The sequence below is a fragment of the Pungitius pungitius genome, chromosome 18, assembly GCF_949316345.1.
Source record: "Pungitius pungitius chromosome 18, fPunPun2.1, whole genome shotgun sequence".
Classification (NCBI taxonomy): domain Eukaryota; kingdom Metazoa; phylum Chordata; class Actinopteri; order Perciformes; family Gasterosteidae; genus Pungitius; species Pungitius pungitius.
The window spans coordinates 17966904-17983370 of record NC_084917.1 but is presented as its reverse complement, the minus strand read 5'-3'; positions in this window follow the sequence as shown (position 1 = coordinate 17983370).

Here is a 16467-nt window from a genome sequence, read left to right as displayed (position 1 = left end):
CAGATCTCTCGCATGGCAAGCGAGAATTCTACCATTGAACCACCAATGCTTAAACAACAAATTTTACCGGAAAATTTTTTCAAAATGGCGGCCTATGGACATGATGAACAACTGAAAAGCTCCAAAAAGGACAAATCTATTGAAGCAAAAGTTAATTTGCACTGGCTGGGAATCGGACCCAGATCTCTCGCATGGCAAGCGAGAATTCTACCATTGAACCACCAATGCTCATACGACAAAATTTAGTGCAAGAAATTTCAAAATAGCTGCCTAAAGGCCACGATGAACAAATAAATAGCTCTTTTTAGAATTCTTGCAAATAAATAGCTCTTTTTAGAGCTATTTTTTTTAGAGTTATATATTTGGGATTGAAGCAAAAGTTAAATTGCACTGGCTGGGAATCGGACCCAGATCTCTCGCATGGCAAGCGGGAATTCTACCATTGAACCACCAATGCTCATACGACAAAATTTAGTGCAAGAAATTTCAAAATAGCTGCCTAAAGGCCACGATGAACAAATAAATAGCTCTTTTTAGAATTCTTGCAAATAAATAGCTCTTTTTAGAGCTATTTATTTTAGAGCTATATATTTGGGATTGAAGCAAAAGTTAATTTGCACTGGCTGGGAATCGGACCCAGAACTCTCGCATGGGAAAAGAGAATTCTACCCTTGAACCACCAATGCTCATATGACAAAATTTAGTGCAAGAGATTTCAAAATAGCTGCCTATGGACATTATGAACAACTGAAAAGCTCCAAAAAGGACAATTCTATTGAAGCATAAGTTAAATTGCACTGGCTGGGAATCGGACCCAGATCTCTCGCATGGCAAGCGAGAATTCTACCATTGAACCACCAATGCTTAAACAACAAATTTTAGGGGAAAAATTTTCAAAATGGCGGCCTATGGACATTATGAACAACTGAAAAGCTCCAAAAAGGACAATTCTATTGAAGCAAAAGTTAATTTGCACTGGCTGGGAATCGGACCCAGAACTCTCGCATGGGAAAAGAGAATTTTACCCTTGAACCACCAATGCTCATATGACAAAATTTAGTGCAAGAGATTTCAAAATAGCTGCCTATGGACATTATGAAAAACTGAAAAGCTCCAAAAAGGACAATTCTATTGAAGCAAAAGTTAAATTGCACTTGTTGGGAATCGGACCCAGATCTCTCGCATGGCAAGCGAGAATTCTACCATTGAACCACCAATGCTTAAACAACAAATTTTAGGGGAAAAAATTTCAAAATGGCGTTCTATGGACATTATGAAGAACTGAAAAGCTCCAAAAAGGACAATTCTATTGAAGCAAAAGTTAATTTGCACTGGCTGGGAATCGGACCCAGAACTCTCGCATGGGAAAAGAGAATTCTACCCTTGAACCACCAATGCTCATATGACAAAATTTAGTGCAAGAGATTTCAAAATAGCTGCCTATGGACATTATGAAAAACTGAAAAGCTCCAAAAAGGACAATTCTATTGAAGCAAAAGTTAAATTGCACTTGTTGGGAATCGGACCCAGATCTCTCGCATGGCAAGCGAGAATTCTACCATTGAACCACCAATGCTTAAACAACCAATTTTAGGGGAAAAAATTTCAAAATGGCGGCCTATGGACATTATGAACAACTGAAAAGCTCCAAAAAGGACAATTCTATTGAAGCAAAAGTTAAATTGCACTTGTTGGGAATCGGACCCAGATCTCTCGCATGGCAAGCGAGAATTCTACCATTGAACCACCAATGCTTAAACAACAAATTTTAGGGGAAAAAATTTCAAAATGGCGGCCTATGGACATTATGAACAACTGAAAAGCTCCAAAAAGGACAATTCTATTGAAACAAAAGTTAATTTGCACTGGCTGGGAATCGGACCCAGATCTCTCGCATGGCAAGCGAGAATTCTACCATTGAACCACCAATGCTTAAACAACAAATTTTAGGGGAAAAAATTTCAAAATGGCGGCCTATGGACATTATGAACAACTGAAAAGCTCCAAAAAGGACAATTCTATTGAAGCAAAAGTTAATTTGCACTGGCTGGGAATCGGACCCAGATCTCTCGCATGGCAAGCGAGAATTCTACCATTGAACCACCAATGCTTAAACAACAAATTTTAGGGGAAAAAATTTCAAAATGGCGGCCTATGGACATTATGAACAACTGAAAAGCTCCAAAAAGGACAATTCTATTGAAACAAAAGTTAATTTGCACTGGCTGGGAATCGGACCCAGAACTCTCGCATGGGAAAAGAGAATTCTACCCTTGAACCACCAATGCTCATATGACAAAATTTAGTGCAAGAGATTTTAAAATAGCTGCCTATGGACATTATGAAAAACTGAAAAGCTCCAAAAAGGACAATTCTATTGAAGCATAAGTTAAATTGCACTGGCTGGGAATCTGACCCAGATCTCTCGCATGGCAAGCGAGAATTCTACCATTGAACCACCAATGCTTAAACAACAAATTTTAGGGGAAATTTTTTCAAAATGGCGGCCTATGGACATGATGAACAACTGAAAAGCTCCAAAAAGGACAAATCTATTGAAGCAAAAGTTAATTTGCACTGGCTGGGAATCGGACCCAGATCTCTCGCATGGCAAGCGAGAATTCTACCATTGAACCACCAATGCTCATACGACAAAATTTAGTGCAAGAAATTTCAAAATAGCTGCCTAAAGGCCACGATGAACAAATAAATAGCTCTTTTTAGAATTCTTGCAAATAAATAGCTGTTTTTAGAGCTATTTTTTTTAGAGTTATATATTTGGGATTGAAGCAAAAGCTAAATTGCACTGGCTGGGAATCGGACCCAGATCTCTCGCATGGCAAGCGAGAATTCTACCATTGAACCACCAATGCTCAAACGACAAAATTTAGTGCAAGAAATTTCAAAATAGCTGCCTAAAGGCCACGATGAACAAATAAATAGCTCTTTTTAGAATTCTTGCAAATAAATAGCTCTTTTTAGAGCTATTTTTTTCAGAGTTATATATTTGGGATTGAAGCAAAAGCTAAATTGCACTGGCTGGGAATCGGACCCAGATCTCTCGCATGGCAAGCGAGAATTCTACCATTGAACCACCAATGCTCATACGACAAAATTTAGTGCAAGAAATATCAAAATAGCTGCCTAAAGGCCACGATGAACAAATAAATAGCTCTTTTTAGAATTCTTGCAAATAAATAGCTCTTTTTAGAGCTATTTATTTTAGAGCTATATATTTGGGATTGAAGCAAAAGTTAATTTGCACTGGCTGGGAATCGGACCCAGAACTCTCGCATGGGAAAAGAGAATTCTACCCTTGAACCACCAATGCTCATATGACAAAATTTAGTGCAAGAGATTTTAAAATAGCTGCCTATGGACATTATGAAAAACTGAAAAGCTCCAAAAAGGACAATTCTATTGAAGCATAAGTTAAATTGCACTGGCTGGGAATCTGACCCAGATCTCTCGCATGGCAAGCGAGAATTCTACCATTGAACCACCAATGCTTAAACAACAAATTTTAGGGGAAATTTTTTCAAAATGGCGGCCTATGGACATGATGAACAACTGAAAAGCTCCAAAAAGGACAAATCTATTGAAGCAAAAGTTAATTTGCACTGGCTGGGAATCGGACCCAGATCTCTCGCATGGCAAGCGAGAATTCTACCATTGAACCACCAATGCTCATACGACAAAATTTAGTGCAAGAAATTTCAAAATAGCTGCCTAAAGGCCACGATGAACAAATAAATAGCTCTTTTTAGAATTCTTGCAAATAAATAGCTCTTTTTAGAGCTATTTTTTTTAGAGTTATATATTTGGGATTGAAGCAAAAGCTAAATTGCACTGGCTGGGAATCGGACCCAGATCTCTCGCATGGCAAGCGAGAATTCTACCATTGAACCACCAATGCTCAAACGACAAAATTTAGTGCAAGAAATTTCAAAATAGCTGCCTAAAGGCCACGATGAACAAATAAATAGCTCTTTTTAGAATTCTTGCAAATAAATAGCTCTTTTTAGAGCTTTTTTTTTCAGAGTTATATATTTGGGATTGAAGCAAAAGCTAAATTGCACTGGCTGGGAATCGGACCCAGATCTCTCGCATGGCAAGCGAGAATTCTACCATTGAACCACCAATGCTCATACGACAAAATTTAGTGCAAGAAATATCAAAATAGCTGCCTAAAGGCCACGATGAACAAATAAATAGCTCTTTTTAGAATTCTTGCAAATGAATAGCTCTTTTTAGAGCTATTTATTTTAGAGCTATATATTTGGGATTGAAGCAAAAGTTAATTTGCACTGGCTGGGAATCGGACCCAGAACTCTCGCATGGGAAAAGAGAATTCTACCCTTGAACCACCAATGCTCATATGACAAAATTTAGTGCAAGAGATTTCAAAATAGCTGCCTATGGACATTATGAACAACTGAAAAGCTCCAAAAAGGACAATTCTATTGAAGCATAAGTTAAATTGCACTGGCTGGGAATCGGACCCAGATCTCTCGCATGGCAAGCGAGAATTCTACCATTGAACCACCAATGCTTAAACAACAAATTTTAGGGGAAAAAATTTCAAAATGGCGGCCTATGGACATTATGAACAACTGAAAAGCTCCAAAAAGGACAATTCTATTGAAGCAAAAGTTAATTTGCACTGGCTGGGAATCGGACCCAGATCTCTCGCATGGCAAGCGAGAATTCTACCATTGAACCACCAATGCTTAAACAACAAATTTTAGGGGAAAAAATTTCAAAATGGCGGCCTATGGACATTATGAACAACTGAAAAGCTCCAAAAAGGACAATTCTATTGAAACAAAAGTTAATTTGCACTGGCTGGGAATCGGACCCAGAACTCTCGCATGGGAAAAGAGAATTCTACCCTTGAACCACCAATGCTCATATGACAAAATTTAGTGCAAGAGATTTTAAAATAGCTGCCTATGGACATTATGAAAAACTGAAAAGCTCCAAAAAGGACAATTCTATTGAAGCATAAGTTAAATTGCACTGGCTGGGAATCTGACCCAGATCTCTCGCATGGCAAGCGAGAATTCTACCATTGAACCACCAATGCTTAAACAACAAATTTTAGGGGAAATTTTTTCAAAATGGCGGCCTATGGACATGATGAACAACTGAAAAGCTCCAAAAAGGACAAATCTATTGAAGCAAAAGTTAATTTGCACTGGCTGGGAATCGGACCCAGATCTCTCGCATGGCAAGCGAGAATTCTACCATTGAACCACCAATGCTCATACGACAAAATTTAGTGCAAGAAATTTCAAAATAGCTGCCTAAAGGCCACGATGAACAAATAAATAGCTCTTTTTAGAATTCTTGCAAATAAATAGCTCTTTTTAGAGCTATTTTTTTTAGAGTTATATATTTGGGATTGAAGCAAAAGCTAAATTGCACTGGCTGGGAATCGGACCCAGATCTCTCGCATGGCAAGCGAGAATTCTACCATTGAACCACCAATGCTCAAACGACAAAATTTAGTGCAAGAAATTTCAAAATAGCTGCCTAAAGGCCACGATGAACAAATAAATAGCTCTTTTTAGAATTCTTGCAAATAAATAGCTCTTTTTAGAGCTATTTTTTTCAGAGTTATATATTTGGGATTGAAGCAAAAGCTAAATTGCACTGGCTGGGAATCGGACCCAGATCTCTCGCATGGCAAGCGAGAATTCTACCATTGAACCACCAATGCTCATACGACAAAATTTAGTGCAAGAAATATCAAAATAGCTGCCTAAAGGCCACGATGAACAAATAAATAGCTCTTTTTAGAATTCTTGCAAATAAATAGCTATTTTTAGAGCTATTTATTTTAGAGCTATATATTTGGGATTGAAGCAAAAGTTAATTTGCACTGGCTGGGAATCGGACCCAGAACTCTCGCATGGGAAAAGAGAATTCTACCCTTGAACCACCAATGCTCATATGACAAAATTTAGTGCAAGAGATTTTAAAATAGCTGCCTATGGACATTATGAAAAACTGAAAAGCTCCAAAAAGGACAATTCTATTGAAGCATAAGTTAAATTGCACTGGCTGGGAATCTGACCCAGATCTCTCGCATGGCAAGCGAGAATTCTACCATTGAACCACCAATGCTTAAACAACAAATTTTAGGGGAAATTTTTTCAAAATGGCGGCCTATGGACATGATGAACAACTGAAAAGCTCCAAAAAGGACAAATCTATTGAAGCAAAAGTTAATTTGCACTGGCTGGGAATCGGACCCAGATCTCTCGCATGGCAAGCGAGAATTCTACCATTGAACCACCAATGCTCATACGACAAAATTTAGTGCAAGAAATTTCAAAATAGCTGCCTAAAGGCCACGATGAACAAATAAATAGCTCTTTTTAGAATTCTTGCAAATAAATAGCTCTTTTTAGAGCTATTTTTTTTAGAGTTATATATTTGGGATTGAAGCAAAAGCTAAATTGCACTGGCTGGGAATCGGACCCAGATCTCTCGCATGGCAAGCGAGAATTCTACCATTGAACCACCAATGCTCAAACGACAAAATTTAGTGCAAGAAATTTCAAAATAGCTGCCTAAAGGCCACGATGAACAAATAAATAGCTCTTTTTAGAATTCTTGCAAATAAATAGCTCTTTTTAGAGCTTTTTTTTTCAGAGTTATATATTTGGGATTGAAGCAAAAGCTAAATTGCACTGGCTGGGAATCGGACCCAGATCTCTCGCATGGCAAGCGAGAATTCTACCATTGAACCACCAATGCTCATACGACAAAATTTAGTGCAAGAAATATCAAAATAGCTGCCTAAAGGCCACGATGAACAAATAAATAGCTCTTTTTAGAATTCTTGCAAATGAATAGCTCTTTTTAGAGCTATTTATTTTAGAGCTATATATTTGGGATTGAAGCAAAAGTTAATTTGCACTGGCTGGGAATCGGACCCAGAACTCTCGCATGGGAAAAGAGAATTCTACCCTTGAACCACCAATGCTCATATGACAAAATTTAGTGCAAGAGATTTCAAAATAGCTGCCTATGGACATTATGAACAACTGAAAAGCTCCAAAAAGGACAATTCTATTGAAGCATAAGTTAAATTGCACTGGCTGGGAATCGGACCCAGATCTCTCGCATGGCAAGCGAGAATTCTACCATTGAACCACCAATGCTTAAACAACAAATTTTAGGGGAAAAAATTTCAAAATGGCGGCCTATGGACATTATGAACAACTGAAAAGCTCCAAAAAGGACAATTCTATTGAAGCAAAAGTTAATTTGCACTGGCTGGGAATCGGACCCAGATCTCTCGCATGGCAAGCGAGAATTCTACCATTGAACCACCAATGCTTAAACAACAAATTTTAGGGGAAAAAATTTCAAAATGGCGGCCTATGGACATTATGAACAACTGAAAAGCTCCAAAAAGGACAATTCTATTGAAACAAAAGTTAATTTGCACTGGCTGGGAATCGGACCCAGAACTCTCGCATGGGAAAAGAGAATTCTACCCTTGAACCACCAATGCTCATATGACAAAATTTAGTGCAAGAGATTTTAAAATAGCTGCCTATGGACATTATGAAAAACTGAAAAGCTCCAAAAAGGACAATTCTATTGAAGCATAAGTTAAATTGCACTGGCTGGGAATCTGACCCAGATCTCTCGCATGGCAAGCGAGAATTCTACCATTGAACCACCAATGCTTAAACAACAAATTTTAGGGGAAATTTTTTCAAAATGGCGGCCTATGGACATGATGAACAACTGAAAAGCTCCAAAAAGGACAAATCTATTGAAGCAAAAGTTAATTTGCACTGGCTGGGAATCGGACCCAGATCTCTCGCATGGCAAGCGAGAATTCTACCATTGAACCACCAATGCTCATACGACAAAATTTAGTGCAAGAAATTTCAAAATAGCTGCCTAAAGGCCACGATGAACAAATAAATAGCTCTTTTTAGAATTCTTGCAAATAAATAGCTCTTTTTAGAGCTATTTTTTTTAGAGTTATATATTTGGGATTGAAGCAAAAGCTAAATTGCACTGGCTGGGAATCGGACCCAGATCTCTCGCATGGCAAGCGAGAATTCTACCATTGAACCACCAATGCTCAAACGACAAAATTTAGTGCAAGAAATTTCAAAATAGCTGCCTAAAGGCCACGATGAACAAATAAATAGCTCTTTTTAGAATTCTTGCAAATAAATAGCTCTTTTTAGAGCTATTTTTTTCAGAGTTATATATTTGGGATTGAAGCAAAAGCTAAATTGCACTGGCTGGGAATCGGACCCAGATCTCTCGCATGGCAAGCGAGAATTCTACCATTGAACCACCAATGCTCATACGACAAAATTTAGTGCAAGAAATATCAAAATAGCTGCCTAAAGGCCACGATGAACAAATAAATAGCTCTTTTTAGAATTCTTGCAAATAAATAGCTCTTTTTAGAGCTATTTATTTTAGAGCTATATATTTGGGATTGAAGCAAAAGTTAATTTGCACTGGCTGGGAATCGGACCCAGAACTCTCGCATGGGAAAAGAGAATTCTACCCTTGAACCACCAATGCTCATATGACAAAATTTAGTGCAAGAGATTTCAAAATAGCTGCCTATGGACATTATGAACAACTGAAAAGCTCCAAAAAGGACAATTCTATTGAAGCAAAAGTTAAATTGCACTTGTTGGGAATCGGACCCAGATCTCTCGCATGGCAAGCGAGAATTCTACCATTGAACCACCAATGCTTAAACAACAAATTTTAGGGGAAAAAATTTCAAAATGGCGGCCTATGGACATTATGAACAACTGAAAAGCTCCAAAAAGGACAATTCTATTGAAACAAAAGTTAATTTGCACTGGCTGGGAATCGGACCCAGAACTCTCGCATGGGAAAAGAGAATTCTACCCTTGAACCACCAATGCTCATACGACAAAATTTAGTGCAAGAGATTTTAAAATAGCTGCCTATGGACATTATGAAAAACTGAAAAGCTCCAAAAAGGACAATTCTATTGAAGCATAAGTTAAATTGCACTGGCTGGGAATCTGACCCAGATCTCTCGCATGGCAAGCGAGAATCTACCATTGAACCACCAATGCTTAAACAACAAATTTTAGGGGAAATTTTTTCAAAATGGCGGCCTATGGACATGATGAACAACTGAAAAGCTCCAAAAAGGACAAATCTATTGAAGCAAAAGTTAATTTGCACTGGCTGGGAATCGGACCCAGATCTCTCGCATGGCAAGCGAGAATTCTACCATTGAACCACCAATGCTCATACGACAAAATTTAGTGCAAGAAATTTCAAAATAGCTGCCTAAAGGCCACGATGAACAAATAAATAGCTCTTTTTAGAATTCTTGCAAATAAATAGCTCTTTTTAGAGCTATTTTTTTTAGAGTTATATATTTGGGATTGAAGCAAAAGCTAAATTGCACTGGCTGGGAATCGGACCCAGATCTCTCGCATGGCAAGCGAGAATTCTACCATTGAACCACCAATGCTCATACGACAAAATTTAGTGCAAGAAATTTCAAAATAGCTGCCTAAAGGCCACGATGAACAAATAAATAGCTCTTTTTAGAATTCTTGCAAATAAATAGCTCTTTTTAAAACTATTTTTTTTAGAGTTATATATTTGGGATTGAAGCAAAAGCTAAATTGCACTGGCTGGGAATCGGACCCAGATCTCTCGCATGGCAAGCGAGAATTCTACCATTGAACCACCAATGCTCATACGACAAAATTTAGTGCAAGAAATTTCAAAATAGCTGCCTAAAGGCCACGATGAACAAATAAATAGCTCTTTTTAGAATTCTTGCAAATAAATAGCTCTTTTTAGAGCTATTTATTTTAGAGCTATATATTTGGGATTGAAGCAAAAGTTAATTTGCACTGGCTGGGAATCGGACCCAGAACTCTCGCATGGGAAAAGAGAATTCTACCCTTGAACCACCAATGCTCATATGACAAAATTTAGTGCAAGAGATTTCAAAATAGCTGCCTATGGACATTATGAACAACTGAAAAGCTCCAAAAAGGACAATTCTATTGAAGCATAAGTTAAATTGCACTGGCTGGGAATCGGACCCAGATCTCTCGCATGGCAAGCGAGAATTCTACCATTGAACCACCAATGCTTAAACAACAAATTTTAGGGGAAAAAATTTCAAAATGGCGTTCTATGGACATTATGAAGAACTGAAAAGCTCCAAAAAGGACAATTCTATTGAAGCAAAAGTTAAATTGCACTTGTTGGGAATCGGACCCAGATCTCTCGCATGGCAAGCGAGAATTCTACCATTGAACCACCAATGCTTAAACAACAAATTTTAGGGGAAAAAATTTCAAAATGGCGGCCTATGGACATTATGAACAACTGAAAAGCTCCAAAAAGGACAATTCTATTGAAACAAAAGTTAATTTGCACTGGCTGGGAATCGGACCCAGAACTCTCGCATGGGAAAAGAGAATTCTACCCTTGAACCACCAATGCTCATATGACAAAATTTAGTGCAAGAGATTTTAAAATAGCTGCCTATGGACATTATGAAAAACTGAAAAGCTCCAAAAAGGACAATTCTATTGAAGCATAAGTTAAATTGCACTGGCTGGGAATCTGACCCAGATCTCTCGCATGGCAAGCGAGAATTCTACCATTGAACCACCAATGCTCATACGACAAAATTTAGTGCAAGAAATTTCAAAATAGCTGCCTAAAGGCCACGATGAACAAATAAATAGCTCTTTTTAGAATTCTTGCAAATAAATAGCTCTTTTTAGAGCTATTTTTTTTAGAGTTATATATTTGGGATTGAAGCAAAAGCTAAATTGCACTGGCTGGGAATCGGACCCAGATCTCTCGCATGGCAAGCGAGAATTCTACCATTGAACCACCAATGCTCAAACGACAAAATTTAGTGCAAGAAATTTCAAAATAGCTGCCTAAAGGCCACGATGAACAAATAAATAGCTCTTTTTAGAATTCTTGCAAATAAATAGCTCTTTTTAGAGCTATTTTTTTTAGAGTTATATATTTGGGATTGAAGCAAAAGCTAAATTGCACTGGCTGGGAATCGGACCCAGATCTCTCGCATGGCAAGCGAGAATTCTACCATTGAACCACCAATGCTTAAACAACAAATTTTAGGGGAAAAAATTTCAAAATGGCGGCCTATGGACATTATGAACAACTGAAAAGCTCCAAAAAGGACAATTCTATTGAAGCATAAGTTAAATTGCACTGGCTGGGAATCGGACCCAGATCTCTCGCATGGCAAGCGAGAATTCTACCATTGAACCACCAATGCTTAAACAACAAATTTTAGGGGAAAAAATTTCAAAATGGCGGCCTATGGACATTATGAACAACTGAAAAGCTCCAAAAAGGACAATTCTATTGAAGCAAAAGTTAAATTGCACTTGTTGGGAATCGGACCCAGATCTCTCGCATGGCAAGCGAGAATTCTACCATTGAACCACCAATGCTTAAACAACAAATTTTAGGGGAAAAAATTTCAAAATGGCGGCCTATGGACATTATGAACAACTGAAAAGCTCCAAAAAGGACAATTCTATTGAAACAAAAGTTAATTTGCACTGGCTGGGAATCGGACCCAGAACTCTCGCATGGGAAAAGAGAATTCTACCCTTGAACCACCAATGCTCATATGACAAAATTTAGTGCAAGAGATTTTAAAATAGCTGCCTATGGACATTATGAAAAACTGAAAAGCTCCAAAAAGGACAATTCTATTGAAGCATAAGTTAAATTGCACTGGCTGGGAATCTGACCCAGATCTCTCGCATGGCAAGCGAGAATCTACCATTGAACCACCAATGCTTAAACAACAAATTTTAGGGGAAATTTTTTCAAAATGGCGGCCTATGGACATGATGAACAACTGAAAAGCTCCAAAAAGGACAAATCTATTGAAGCAAAAGTTAATTTGCACTGGCTGGGAATCGGACCCAGATCTCTCGCATGGCAAGCGAGAATTCTACCATTGAACCACCAATGCTCATACGACAAAATTTAGTGCAAGAAATTTCAAAATAGCTGCCTAAAGGCCACGATGAACAAATAAATAGCTCTTTTTAGAATTCTTGCAAATAAATAGCTCTTTTTAGAGCTATTTTTTTTAGAGTTATATATTTGGGATTGAAGCAAAAGCTAAATTGCACTGGCTGGGAATCGGACCCAGATCTCTCGCATGGCAAGCGAGAATTCTACCATTGAACCACCAATGCTCATACGACAAAATTTAGTGCAAGAAATTTCAAAATAGCTGCCTAAAGGCCACGATGAACAAATAAATAGCTCTTTTTAGAATTCTTGCAAATAAATAGCTCTTTTTAAAACTATTTTTTTTAGAGTTATATATTTGGGATTGAAGCAAAAGCTAAATTGCACTGGCTGGGAATCGGACCCAGATCTCTCGCATGGCAAGCGAGAATTCTACCATTGAACCACCAATGCTCATACGACAAAATTTAGTGCAAGAAATTTCAAAATAGCTGCCTAAAGGCCACGATGAACAAATAAATAGCTCTTTTTAGAATTCTTGCAAATAAATAGCTCTTTTTAGAGCTATTTATTTTAGAGCTATATATTTGGGATTGAAGCAAAAGTTAATTTGCACTGGCTGGGAATCGGACCCAGAACTCTCGCATGGGAAAAGAGAATTCTACCCTTGAACCACCAATGCTCATATGACAAAATTTAGTGCAAGAGATTTCAAAATAGCTGCCTATGGACATTATGAACAACTGAAAAGCTCCAAAAAGGACAATTCTATTGAAGCATAAGTTAAATTGCACTGGCTGGGAATCGGACCCAGATCTCTCGCATGGCAAGCGAGAATTCTACCATTGAACCACCAATGCTTAAACAACAAATTTTATGGGAAAAAATTTCAAAATGGCGTTCTATGGACATTATGAAGAACTGAAAAGCTCCAAAAAGGACAATTCTATTGAAGCAAAAGTTAAATTGCACTTGTTGGGAATCGGACCCAGATCTCTCGCATGGCAAGCGAGAATTCTACCATTGAACCACCAATGCTTAAACAACAAATTTTAGGGGAAAAAATTTCAAAATGGCGGCCTATGGACATTATGAACAACTGAAAAGCTCCAAAAAGGACAATTCTATTGAAACAAAAGTTAATTTGCACTGGCTGGGAATCGGACCCAGAACTCTCGCATGGGAAAAGAGAATTCTACCCTTGAACCACCAATGCTCATATGACAAAATTTAGTGCAAGAGATTTTAAAATAGCTGCCTATGGACATTATGAAAAACTGAAAAGCTCCAAAAAGGACAATTCTATTGAAGCATAAGTTAAATTGCACTGGCTGGGAATCTGACCCAGATCTCTCGCATGGCAAGCGAGAATTCTACCATTGAACCACCAATGCTCATACGACAAAATTTAGTGCAAGAAATTTCAAAATAGCTGCCTAAAGGCCACGATGAACAAATAAATAGCTCTTTTTAGAATTCTTGCAAATAAATAGCTCTTTTTAGAGCTATTTTTTTTAGAGTTATATATTTGGGATTGAAGCAAAAGCTAAATTGCACTGGCTGGGAATCGGACCCAGATCTCTCGCATGGCAAGCGAGAATTCTACCATTGAACCACCAATGCTCAAACGACAAAATTTAGTGCAAGAAATTTCAAAATAGCTGCCTAAAGGCCACGATGAACAAATAAATAGCTCTTTTTAGAATTCTTGCAAATAAATAGCTCTTTTTAGAGCTATTTTTTTTAGAGTTATATATTTGGGATTGAAGCAAAAGCTAAATTGCACTGGCTGGGAATCGGACCCAGATCTCTCGCATGGCAAGCGAGAATTCTACCATTGAACCACCAATGCTTAAACAACAAATTTTAGGGGAAAAAATTTCAAAATGGCGGCCTATGGACATTATGAACAACTGAAAAGCTCCAAAAAGGACAATTCTATTGAAACAAAAGTTAATTTGCACTGGCTGGGAATCGGACCCAGAACTCTCGCATGGGAAAAGAGAATTCTACCCTTGAACCACCAATGCTCATATGACAAAATTTAGTGCAAGAGATTTTAAAATAGCTGCCTATGGACATTATGAAAAACTGAAAAGCTCCAAAAAGGACAATTCTATTGAAGCATAAGTTAAATTGCACTGGCTGGAAATCTGACCCAGATCTCTCGCATGGCAAGCGAGAATTCTACCATTGAACCACCAATGCTCATACGACAAAATTTAGTGCAAGAAATTTCAAAATAGCTGCCTAAAGGCCACGATGAACAAATAAATAGCTCTTTTTAGAATTCTTGCAAATAAATAGCTCTTTTTAGAGCTATTTTTTTTAGAGTTATATATTTGGGATTGAAGCAAAAGCTAAATTGCACTGGCTGGGAATCGGACCCAGATCTCTCGCATGGCAAGCGAGAATTCTACCATTGAACCACCAATGCTCAAACGACAAAATTTAGTGCAAGAAATTTCAAAATAGCTGCCTAAAGGCCACGATGAACAAATAAATAGCTCTTTTTAGAATTCTTGCAAATAAATAGCTCTTTTTAGAGCTATTTATTTTAGAGCTATATATTTGGGATTGAAGCAAAAGTTAATTTGCACTGGCTGGGAATCGGACCCAGAACTCTCGCATGGGAAAAGAGAATTCTACCCTTGAACCACCAATGCTCATATGACAAAATTTAGTGCAAGAGATTTCAAAATAGCTGCCTATGGACATTATGAACAACTGAAAAGCTCCAAAAAGGACAATTCTATTGAAGCATAAGTTAAATTGCACTGGCTGGGAATCGGACCCAGATCTCTCGCATGGCAAGCGAGAATTCTACCATTGAACCACCAATGCTTAAACAACAAATTTTAGGGGAAAAAATTTCAAAATGGCGTTCTATGGACATTATGAAGAACTGAAAAGCTCCAAAAAGGACAATTCTATTGAAGCAAAAGTTAAATTGCACTTGTTGGGAATCGGACCCAGATCTCTCGCATGGCAAGCGAGAATTCTACCATTGAACCACCAATGCTTAAACAACAAATTTTAGGGGAAAAAATTTCAAAATGGCGGCCTATGGACATTATGAACAACTGAAAAGCTCCAAAAAGGACAATTCTATTGAAACAAAAGTTAATTTGCACTGGCTGGGAATCGGACCCAGAACTCTCGCATGGGAAAAGAGAATTCTACCCTTGAACCACCAATGCTCATATGACAAAATTTAGTGCAAGAGATTTTAAAATAGCTGCCTATGGACATTATGAAAAACTGAAAAGCTCCAAAAAGGACAATTCTATTGAAGCATAAGTTAAATTGCACTGGCTGGAAATCTGACCCAGATCTCTCGCATGGCAAGCGAGAATTCTACCATTGAACCACCAATGCTCATACGACAAAATTTAGTGCAAGAAATTTCAAAATAGCTGCCTAAAGGCCACGATGAACAAATAAATAGCTCTTTTTAGAATTCTTGCAAATAAATAGCTCTTTTTAGAGCTATTTTTTTTAGAGTTATATATTTGGGATTGAAGCAAAAGCTAAATTGCACTGGCTGGGAATCGGACCCAGATCTCTCGCATGGCAAGCGAGAATTCTACCATTGAACCACCAATGCTCAAACGACAAAATTTAGTGCAAGAAATTTCAAAATAGCTGCCTAAAGGCCACGATGAACAAATAAATAGCTCTTTTTAGAATTCTTGCAAATAAATAGCTCTTTTTAGAGCTATTTTTTTTAGAGTTATATATTTGGGATTGAAGCAAAAGCTAAATTGCACTGGCTGGGAATCGGACCCAGATCTCTCGCATGGCAAGCGAGAATTCTACCATTGAACCACCAATGCTTAAACAACAAATTTTAGGGGAAAAAATTTCAAAATGGCGGCCTATGGACATTATGAACAACTGAAAAGCTCCAAAAAGGACAATTCTATTGAAACAAAAGTTAATTTGCACTGGCTGGGAATCGGACCCAGAACTCTCGCATGGGAAAAGAGAATTCTACCCTTGAACCACCAATGCTCATATGACAAAATTTAGTGCAAGAGATTTTAAAATAGCTGCCTATGGACATTATGAAAAACTGAAAAGCTCCAAAAAGGACAATTCTATTGAAGCATAAGTTAAATTGCACTGGCTGGAAATCTGACCCAGATCTCTCGCATGGCAAGCGAGAATTCTACCATTGAACCACCAATGCTCATACGACAAAATTTAGTGCAAGAAATTTCAAAATAGCTGCCTAAAGGCCACGATGAACAAATAAATAGCTCTTTTTAGAATTCTTGCAAATAAATAGCTCTTTTTAGAGCTATTTTTTTTAGAGTTATATATTTGGGATTGAAGCAAAAGCTAAATTGCACTGGCTGGGAATCGGACCCAGATCTCTCGCATGGCAAGCGAGAATTCTACCATTGAACCACCAATGCTCAAACGACAAAA